The sequence below is a fragment of the Branchiostoma belcheri genome, unplaced genomic scaffold, assembly GCF_001625305.1.
Source record: "Branchiostoma belcheri isolate BF01 breed outbred unplaced genomic scaffold, Haploidv18h27 scaffold10, whole genome shotgun sequence".
NCBI lineage: Eukaryota > Metazoa > Chordata > Leptocardii > Amphioxiformes > Branchiostomatidae > Branchiostoma > Branchiostoma belcheri.
The window spans coordinates 1,977,423-1,988,553 of NW_017802380.1; the positions used below are offsets into that span (position 1 = coordinate 1,977,423).

Genomic DNA, 11,131 nt, shown 5'->3' on the forward strand with positions numbered 1-11,131 from the left:
TTAAGCTTCTCTTGTTGTTGAATCTGACTTTGCCATAAACAGCATCTTGACTGTTAGTTTTGAGGTATAGCTTGTATACGTACAGAGGGTATACGTGGGTTTGGATCGCATTATTAAAGCAGTACGCGGTGTACAGTATTGACTGCGTAGGTACGCTGCGCCCCAAGGCTTCGACCCCAAGCGGGCCCCGAATCTCCACGTCTATGCGTGATAGCAAGAAATAGTTGATAACCCTGCCCGGGATTCCAAATCCCCTGGGACTAAATCGCAACAGCCCCATTCCTCAGATATATTGGCCCGCCCTAATTGCTTAAATTTCGATAACCGATGTAGTAGGGAGATATTCCCATCCATATTGCGCGTCAGCTCCAGTGCTGCAGTTTCCACTCACCGGCGTGCAAAATGAGAGGGCCTCAGCAGCCAATCTGGCCCCTCTGAAACATGCAAACAAACCAAGGCACTTTTAATGGCACTTGACGCTGTACATAACCCGGACGTTTGTGCTTTGTATGCGCATACATACTGGGTAGGTCTAACGTACGGACTGAGATTCTCTCAGCCGACTGCCTGAATAATACCGGGGTGAGGATTGATGGAGCCGTTGGGCAACCTCCGCGTTTGCGTCACGCCATAGCAACCGTTGCTACCTTGTTTCCTTCAGGTTCGGAGGAAGGGGGCCGCTCCGGCAGGGTAACGATTCGGGTTGCGCGTAATGGCGATTCTAAGAACTCGCACGGAAAAAAGGGGAAAAAGCAGGACGTCTTCCTAATGAATCGTTAACATCCCAGTTATCTACCGCTAACGAATATTACATCTGTATCTTGAATAAAGCGGGCTATTTTAGGATTCTTACGAGTTTTCGCACCGTTATTGGATACCAATGCGAGCGGGGCCTCCCTATGACAGATACGTGCTTACAGGTGTCAGGAGGCCGGCCTATCAAGAGCGCGGGATTGGAACACGTCGTCATAAATCTTTGATTACAAATTGATAAAGTCAATATTCGAACGGAGACCACAGATAACCCACCCTTCGATACACAATGGTTAGGCGATGTGAGTAGAAGTGCAGGTGCAACAATTTGCAGACAATCCGGGCAACGTTTGCTCGCCGTTTCTCCTCTAAACGCGCCCCGGTGGGAATTGCGGAACCCATCGCACGCAGTCCGAGTGTTGAAAAATCATTATCATGTCACCTTTAGACGATTTCGTCGCAATCATAAGGGCGTATACGAAACAGAAACAATACTACAATATAGAATCGCAGGTCGCTGTGAAAATCCTTCTCAAATGTCACTCACTGTTTCGTTGCACCTTGCGTCGTCATCTATACATAAGCGTGTGCCTTAATATTCCCTCATCGGCGTGATTACGTACATTACGTACTAATAGGTCGTGGTCGTGCGCACCAGACATACACTTATATCATGCTATCACGGCGATCAACACTCAAACAACACTCCCTGGCGGGAATGTCTGCATTCATGCGACTTTCCCTTCCCTCAGCACCCACCTCACACCGAAGATCAGCCCTGCGTCAAAAGGAGGAGGTCGGATCGTGCGCACCAAGATTTACCTCAAACCTCGCTCGCCACGCAAGGAAACGGCTCGCCGTTCCTTCAAGAACGATGCACGGAAGAGAAAAGTACCATCATGCAGCACGGTGGAAGACTACGTGTGAAAGAAAACGGGATGTCGGTACAGTAAGATACAGACTTGCGTGCACAAACAGCCAGATAGATCGAAGACCTGAGGAAAAGGCCGGTCTCCGCGTAAGGAGGAACCCGGAGGTAGAATCCAGCGAGGCGGCTAGGCCGGGAGCAGGAGTATCACCGCCTCCCTGCGGATATAGGCAGTCATTGTAGCAATCGGCAATTTCCTCCGGATCATCCCGGAGAGGGGTGTGGCCTGGCCGCGCTGTGCATGCGCGCTGGTGGCTCCCGGCTCTTCCCGACTAACACCTGCTGAATGGAATCAATATTATATACAGGCACTTTTACAGGCACACGGCTTTACTTGGAGGGAGCACCCGTGGCGAGGGGACAGGCGTGACATCTGTGTGGAGTCAAGTCGGACCGCCATGTCAAGTTGAAGACCACGACGCGGCCCGGTTTGTGTTCTGAATGGGGCCCATGACGCTGTACACTGGACGGTATGTACCGTACTCCTTGAATAGACCCACAATTTATTAAATTTTATGTTTTTTAGTAGAATTACGGCTGTAGTTTGTAAATAATGATTATTTAAATAAATGAAGAAAGTCAGCAAACAAATCAGCAGTACTCAGGGAGAAAAGTCCTTTCAAGATCTTTGTCGTGTTCGGGAGGAAAAGGAGCGAGTTTGCTCCGATCCATCATTTTACAAACGCATGACAGATCTATTCTTATCCCATTTCTGTCTACATTAGGCTATATATATTGTCCATTCCTTGATCTTGAAAATGCCGGCTTGACATGATGTTGTTAGAATAATCTCCAAGCAGATCTACCGGTGAAAGAAAACCGTATCAGCTGGGCAAGTCTAGAAGGAGGGTAGCCGTGACCGGTGAACCTACTGTTGCCCGGCAGTTTACGATTTTTCCACCGGAAGATCTGCTCGGAGATTAGTTGAAAAGCCCCACGGGCACACCTGGACTTCTGATGTTCTACATGTACTTCCGAGGTACTGCGATACAAGTTATTTCCCCGCTGACAGGTAGCACACGAGTTGGAAGCATGTCTGTGGGAAAAATAAAGTTGCCACAGAAAAAAAGTAGGCAAAGTTGTATCTAAAATCTAAATCAGACTGGGTAGACGTACGAAAGTGGACATTGAACTCCGTGTACCTAAGACGCGCTTTGGACTAAAATGGGGGTGATACAGAGCTACCCGTGAAATCGCATGTATCTCAAATTTGGCGGGACCAATCAACTTCAAATTTGGAAGTAACTTAGATGAAATACCACTGATTCTAAATAACTACTTCTTCCTTCGGAAATCTGCATAATTGTTCCATAAATGAAAATAATATTAGATCATTGTGACTATATAAAATCGGCTTAGACCAAACCCTTCCGCTCAGAATTGTAATACAAAACTTTCAGAGAATGTGGAGAGATATGCACTTTATAGGAATCGGTTTCCAGAAAAGAAGAATATAGCTTAGATTTTAAAATATTTTGAAATATAGTCCATTTTGGTAGAATTTTAGGGGGTAGGTATGACTTTATCTACCAATAGCTAGATATACGGGGATAAAATAGTTTTTCTGAAAACCGATTCATAGAAACCGACTTCTTACGCATTGTTTGCACCCAATTTGAACTTTGTAACCCAATGGGAAGAGTTTGGTCTCGGGCTTTAAAGTTTAAAACTCTAAATTCTGGTCAATTTCCTTCCTTGACCTGTCAATCTTTATCAAGCCTCATGACTGTGAATGAAATTAATTGTTTTCGCACCTCAACTCAAGGCAATTACAGGCAATTATCTTTAATTATGCATAGAGGGCAGACGGCAGCATGTATCCATTCAAATTCAGACTTTACCACAAAAGTTTTTGTTTTTAAACATTTGTTCAATTCTTACTCCTCGAATTGAAATTTCTGGGTTTTAAATGTAGTTTTATACATAGCAGCTATGAACCTGAACAACAGCTCTGCCGGTTGGGCAAAAGATAGTTAGATGTGTTCTAATTCATCTGAAGAAAATTTCTAATAGACTTTTAACCCTGGCCCAGTGAAATGAAAAATCGTTTGATGTGTATTGACTTGTCTGGCTCCAAACATGCACCTACGACCATGTCCTGTATCTCCCTAAACTTCCTTGCATATACCATTATACAGTTCGTGTAGTTTCTTGTCATCCCTCCGTTTTCAGAATGTTTATTTTGAGCGCATGTACGTGCTTTAACTTTTAATCTTGATGACGTGAAATGTTACATAATGGTAGCTTTGATTTGCTACATAGTGGTAGTACTAGTTTTTCTTTTGATAATAATAGGGGCCACTAAAGAACATTTAGCACAGTTGGTCCGCTGTACATTTTGCCGCGCCCAGGTGCATGTTATCGACCAATTTCTTACTCTTTCCTGCTACCTTCCGAAGCCTGGAAGAGGCTAAATATATATAATACACAGGCCTTGTCAGCCCCAGTCAGTTGGACATTGAGCGACGCACGCTGGCTAAATAACCAAGGACTATGAGATTATAACCTCCTTGCTATATCTTTGGACCTATATAGCGTGCTATGGGTCTTCGTTCACACGAGTAGGTTATAATTCTACCTCTATGGTTCACACAATGCGTTTAACGCTAGTACAAATTTACCTCCCTGATTAGTCCGTAATATAATCTCCTGGAATTCGGAATACACTATGTATATAATTTGGTACTAAAATGGAGAACAAAGATTGTCTGAACACGGCTGAAATGAAGGAGGTTATGCTGACTGCTGACCACGCACAGTTGAAATCGGGGCTCCATCGCCAATTTATAAGACCCTGTTACATAGACTTGAGATCTTATATCTGGTGGATTCATGCTGTATTTAAGAAAATGTTTTTCATTTTTACTTTCTTTTCAAGCATGTTTCAAGCTATGAAGTCTTCTAACATGGAACACTGCCTGGAAATACAAAGAGGGTGTGAAGTTAGCTCAATACAAATGCAAAATAGCAGGAGGGGCAGTGGGTGGTGAAACTACAGCAATTATCACCAGACCTATTGCATATTTACGATCTTCTACTCGCACCTTGCTCATTTCAATGTCATTATAATATTAAAATGAGATCTTTGCTGGGGGAAAGAAAGCGCGTCTTAGGTACACGGAGAATAGCGGGTACTATGTATTGGTGGATTGACGAAAGTCACTTTTTTTATACTTTAATTCACCGCAAAACATTAGATGCAATTTAAGGTGACAAATTGGAAAACCCATATCAACCACAAAGGTAAAAACGCTAATTTTTCAAAGTATACACCTTGCTTTTAGTCATAACGTTACTTACTATTTTAGGTGGCAAATTGACAATAGCATGTACACAAAGGAATTAAAGTTTGGTATCTGATCTGTTTTCACAGTGTGACGTACAAACAGGCATGACAATATATACGGGATATGAAAAAATCTTCCCACCTCGGAATTTATTTCACAACACTAATACATGAACAAGTGTCGCGTGTCATATTCAATTTTAGTGTTGCATATCCTTGTCATTTTCAATGCTGAAAAATGAAATAACACACGAGCTCCTGAGAGAGAACATATTGTCAGAAATCGTTACTGTAGATCGTAGCCTGGTTATCAAAGCTAAGTTAGCTACAGTCTGTATCAGTATAGCCGGTATAACCGCCCTTCGGCGTATCACACCAGCTTCGCAGGCACGCGGCGCGGCGGCAACTAGGTATATCACACCGAACGACTTGTTACACTCAATCTTTGCACATTTAATTGCAGAAGTTGTTTAAATCTTTCTAGTGATGATGCCCAAACTGTGCTTGGTGTCAACGAGTTCCAGTGTACGATAGTTCTGGGGAAATGCGAGTTTTTGAACACCTCACTTGAGTCTCTTTCGTCCTCTCCGCAAATTGGCAGCTAAAATAGGTACCCTGGCTAGTACATTTGTACACAGAAAGCAAACATGTACACCACCCCTGTTTAACCACATTAAAGAAAGCACTGCCGACCCAAACTGTTCCAACTCGGAAACGACAACGATAGATTCTGTTTTACTTCGAAGGGGAATAAAGTTATCAACTTTCCTGATCTTCTTCCCCTGGCAACTGTGACGCCGAGACGAACAGCCTGGGAGGAATGGTTTATAGCCAGGATACTATCTTAACAGTCGTTGCCTGTAGGCCTGCGATATCTACGTTCCAATGATGTTTAAAAGTTTGTGCCGGTGGCGGTATGAATGCCCACTTTCTCCCGGTAAAGCTGGAGGCATGTTTTCCAGACCGGTGTGGTGTCGCCTGGCTGAGTTTACCAAGGAGCGGATTGGTTGATAAGGATTGTCAGTACTGCGCATGCGGCTATGATAGTTGTGAGACATGTACACAGTACTAGTATTTTGGGGTCGTTTAAATGCAATTAGTCGTCTGATGTAAGTCATCATCTCTCTTAGTTCTTTTATTGTTGTTGTTGTTACCTTATCCAATTTTGATAGGCCGGAAACAATTTACCAAGTTCTGCTTTGCATGCTCCGTTGGTAGAGTTTCTGTTTACCACTAGGTTTTTTTCACAGAAGCGACTGTGGACAGTTTCGATAGGACAGTTTCTATGTTCTTTTCGATGTTTTAGATGTTCTTCTGATTCAACTGGAAAAATTTTAGACATGCGACCAAATCAACATTGTCCTCTTCCTAGAATCTTATCCTATACCGTTGCAAACAACTAATTCTTTGCGTTTAAAAGAACTAATCAAATAAAAACACAGAAAGTATGTTATCCCTCAGATATCGACTGTAAAACATTTCGTACACTGTCGGTTTGAATAGTAGAAGTGAAGGTCGATGAAACAAGAAATAAACAGGCAAAAACCTTCGACTAATCAATACTTACGTTCTAACCATCCGTCCTGCTCCCGTGATTCTCTGGGCGGTACCATGTGAACGCGCGGGGGTGTCCAGCTATTCGGTGTCAAGCCATATAACTTTACATGATCCTGCCAAATGCATGACTCCGACACTACTGGTGGGTTTCCAATATACCTGGGAGGGATTTAATCGTGATGTGGGAGACTAAACCTAACCTAACCTAACCTAAGCTAACCCCAATCGTAAGTCTAACCTTAGCCCTGAACAAAAAAAAAACTAACTATAATACAACCCTAACCTTAACTATAATACCAACCTTAACCCTAACCCTAACCCTAGCCCTAAACACCTGACCTCTCACGTATGTGGCAGCTCAAGGATTTGGCTCAACACCGACTATTCCAGTTAAGCTCCAAGCAGATCCCTTTCGGTGGTAAGATAGTATCCACTAGAGAGGCCGACATTTGCTTGGGAGCAAATACAGCATATTTCAGTCCATCTCCCTCCCACGCAAAAGTGGACTATTCCAAACTTACCCCAGTGTAAAATTGGCAAAGATTCTCAAATAAATGAATTATATAGTAGCCATGTAATTGAGAACAAAGATGCAAGAACAAGCACATTGAATCTCGAAAGCTTTACTAATCTTCTTACAGGTATGCAAATACTAACAATGATGAGATTTGATACATTTTGAAGGTCTTAGGCACATAAAATTGAATGTGTGGGTCATTATGCACCACTTAGGTGCAATGTGACCTCAGGTAACCCGCAATGGAACACCTGTTCCATGGCCAACGGCAGATAGAACGTGCCATTCTTTAGATAGAACATGGAACGGGTATAGCACTTTTGGCCCTTTTTTGGTGTAAATAGCCATTAAAGTCCCCCAAATGAGTCATTTGGAAGTGGTGTATGCCAAATATGTGACTGTTGTTCTGTAGACACATGTTCAAGGTACCCTTATACCGAATTTCAGAGCATTTGGTTGTAACACCAGGGCTCAGGATCCAAAAATCCATTTTTTGGCGAAAAATGACCCAAAAAACCTTCATAAAAATTTTTCAAAGGCATGTATCAAAAAAATGAAAAAAAACGCCTGGGGGTATTGGCCCACTCTACCTCCATGCCAAATATCAAGTCATTTGGCTGAATGATGGCGGAGTTGAATCCCTTTGACTGTTTGGCAGGAGGAGGAGAAGGAGAAGGAGAAGGAGAAGAAACATCAGAGAACACAATATATTTCATCCATACCATGGTATGGACTGAAATATAATTAGCCAGAAAAGGTCGCCGGCCAGCGACAGGTTGTTGGTGGCGGTAGCGACCATATATAAAAAAACGGCCATATATAAAAAGCTAACGATCATTCCCCCACAACCTCTGCTTGGAGAGTATATTCCTGTCGTGTGGGTAAGCGGGTAAAATAACGTGACCAGGTTAAATAATGGTGGAGCCAAGTATTACTGTCAAACTGACCTGGGGAAATATTATACGAGTCTTTGTCGTAAAACCTTTTACTGGTCATCAATCAAGAGGAATCATAAATTACTCGGGCAGGTGCTGATAATAAAATCAAAACGATATTCTGGTAAAATGTTCATGTAGATTGTTTCTTCAAGGAAAAATCCATATATACGGGTGTGCATTATAATTTATATACACGCACAAGGCCCCACCACCCTCCCCACACCCACCACACAAGGCTTCATTCAGCAACAGTTCATGTCTGATCACCAGAACTATTTATTCTGTGTCCTCAGGAGCTGTTTGGCGATCGAAAGATAAGAAATATCGGACCAGAAAACAAACGGAGGCTGCGAGAATTTATGGGGATTTTTGTTCGATAATGCAGGGAGCCCGCCCGCCGGGCATCTCGTCCCATAAAAGGCGCAACAACTCCTCTCTGGAAATCCGCAGACTTTGAAGCGATCCGTCTGCAGGTGATACGGCTTGAGCGGGACAATTTCGCGCAGAAACGGGGGCCTTTAGATGAATAACGCCGGCTCGACGGTGATTCAGAGGACGTTTTTGTTGCGTTGTGGGTCTGAAATATGGAGGGGCATTAAGGATCATCCTCCTAGCCGCTCGCCCGGGCTAAAGCACCTCATCTGGAGTGTTGGAGACCCGCGGAGTGAGAGTGTCATCAACAGTGGAGCTAGCCTCCTGTGCAGGCCTTCGGGCGGGTCGGAGTTTTGAAACTGCGTTTTGTAGAATTTTTAACGCGTTCTTAGTTGCCGGCCATCCTGCAACCAGCCACGTGGCGGGTACAAACCTTCTCTGGACGGCTGGTTGTAGGACGGCCGTCAAAAGAACGCGTTAAAAATTCTACAAACCGCCTGGAGGCCTGCACAGGAGGCTACAGTGAAGCTGCGGTCCGCCCCCGCTAATCTCCAAGCAGATCCTAGGGTGGCAAAAAGACAGTATCAAATTGGCCAGGCAGTATCCACTGGCCAGAGAGGGTCCATGTGAAACCCAAGGGTGGGTGAGGGTAGCGACAAAGAAACGGGTCATATATAAAAAGGTAACGATCTTCCCCCATCAACCTCTGCTTGGAGAGTCCGCCCCCGCCTGTTCTCCGCTCCCCCGCCAAGGGTCAATATCTCACACCTCCAGAGAGCCGGTTCGAGCATCTGTTGCCATGGCAACGCGGCGTGACGTCACGACCCGTGTGTCCCAGGTAATGGGTAGAATTCGGGCGTATCTCTCTCTCTGGTTGCGCTGGTCTAATTTGGAGTGATGAAAGACCGAGACCACTCAAGCCCCGATCCGGCGTCTCCCGGGGATTTTTGCACGTCGTTCCCGGTAAATCACGCGCGCCGCCCCTGCAACTAAACGCCACGGTGGGGTAGCTTCCACCAGACTCCTTTGCAGGCTGAATAAATAGTAGAAATCGGCCTAAAAGGGGATCATTTGCTAGAGGAGTTGGAGCTTCTCTGGGCGGCCAACTCCTCTGGCCAATGATATCCTCTTTTAAGGCCGAGTTCTACTGTTTATTCAGCCTGCAAAGGAGTCTGGTGGAGACTAACGGCGGAACGGCAGGCAACTAGTCTCCTTCGCAGACTTCTGAGGTGGTGGTGTTATTCTTTTTTTTCGGGGAGCGACGCGAGTTATTAGCCTGGGTACCATCCTACTTGCTTCGTAGGGAAGCGAGTGTGGGAGCCCCGTTATACAAGTAGGATGGTACCCAGGCTAGCGAGTTATGCCGCGGAGGGACGGTTTTGCCGCCAAGGGACTTTACCGGAGAGAGACGGTATCGCCGCCAAACGTTGTTGTTATAAGTGCTTTAATAGCCCTTTTTGGTTGCCGAGTGCAAGCAGACTTCTTAGGCGGCGAAACCGTTTCTCCCCGGCAAAGTCCCTCGGCGGCAAAACGTCCCTCCGCTGCATAACTCGCGTCACTCAGAAGTCTGCGAATGAGGCTATCAGGCAACCATTAAAGCTGCCGTCCCTCCCGAGAATACGGCCGGAATGAAAAGAAAATTAACATCTCCGACCTCCGCACACGCCACAACTTCATCATCAACATCTCCGCTCTTCGGCTTCTCAAAACTGGGTACCGGTACTCTCCAAGCAGAGGTTGGTGGGGAAGATTGTGACCTTTCTATCACATGCCCAGATACTTGGGGAGTAGCGACAGAAAACAAGGCATACGATAGACAGGTCATAACCTTCCCCACCGGTGCACCTTAGCTTGACAAAATGTGCTTACAGAGTAGAGTACCAGAGAGGGAAGGAGCAGTGATTTGTTCTGGTTTATTTAGTAAAAGAACAGCCCGTTATCTACTCTCCAATAAGATCTTAGGCTTGATTTAGACATTTTTAGGCGTTTCCTATCCAGGGTATCCAAAGAAAGGCTGACAAAATAGAGTAGGTAGCTTGACAAAACCGTCATAAAAATGAACTCCAAAACAAGCCTAACCTCTGCTTGGAGAAGAGTACCCATTGACGACGTCGCAAACTGGTCAAAGATAAGCATGACTACGGCATCTCTCGGTCGGTCACCTTTAATACCCACAAGAGGGGATAGGACCCTGCAGCCTAATCTCCAAGCAGATTCGATGGGCCTAATGGGGCAAGGGGACTTTATGTTGGCCACCTGTATCAACGGACGATGAATACAGGTGGCCAACATAAAGTCCCCTTGCCCCACCGAATCTGCTTGGAGATTACCTGCAGCCCTGCCCTGTACATGCACACAGCCACGGTTCTAAAAGCGTTTATGCAGTCATAAAAGATAGCTGAACATCAATTTATTTATGGCTATGCTTTATCAAATGCTGCAGTCCAGAAGCTCCACCGCGGGGCGTCGGTTGTCGGGAGACGCGAGAGTTGGTAATTACCCTGTGTACTCGAGCACTTACAGGTATTTTATTGTATCCAACACACCGCTAACACGTGATTAATGACCGTATGTAACGAGAAGCTCAGATTACTCTTAAGAAGCAGGTCTAGGAACACGGCATATTTTATGTATGTCGTATTTTTTGCCTTGTCAATAAGGACTACTGTACCGAGCAGTTTCAAGTAACCACGTGCACAGTCTAAATGTTTACTGCTTAATGGCTCACATATTCTGCATGTGTTTTGAAAACATAAATCAGACGCAGAATACTTTCATCC

General features: G+C 44.9%; 1 protein-coding gene across 3 annotated transcripts in view; it reads right to left on the bottom strand.

Moving 5' to 3' along the window:
- Positions 1-1,734, bottom strand: part of LOC109472614 (potassium voltage-gated channel protein Shal-like) — a 57,458-nt gene extending 55,724 nt beyond the window's left edge. Inside the window, exon 1 of one of the 3 annotated variants that reach the window (XM_019772433.1) lies at positions 1,576-1,732. The gene's annotated coding sequence lies outside the window, so the exon portion shown is untranslated. Of the gene's footprint in view, positions 1-1,512 lie in introns of all 3 variants that reach the window. The other 2 variants (XM_019772424.1, XM_019772443.1) reach the window with 2 other exon arrangements.
- Between the last annotated feature and the right edge of the window lie 9,397 nt (positions 1,735-11,131).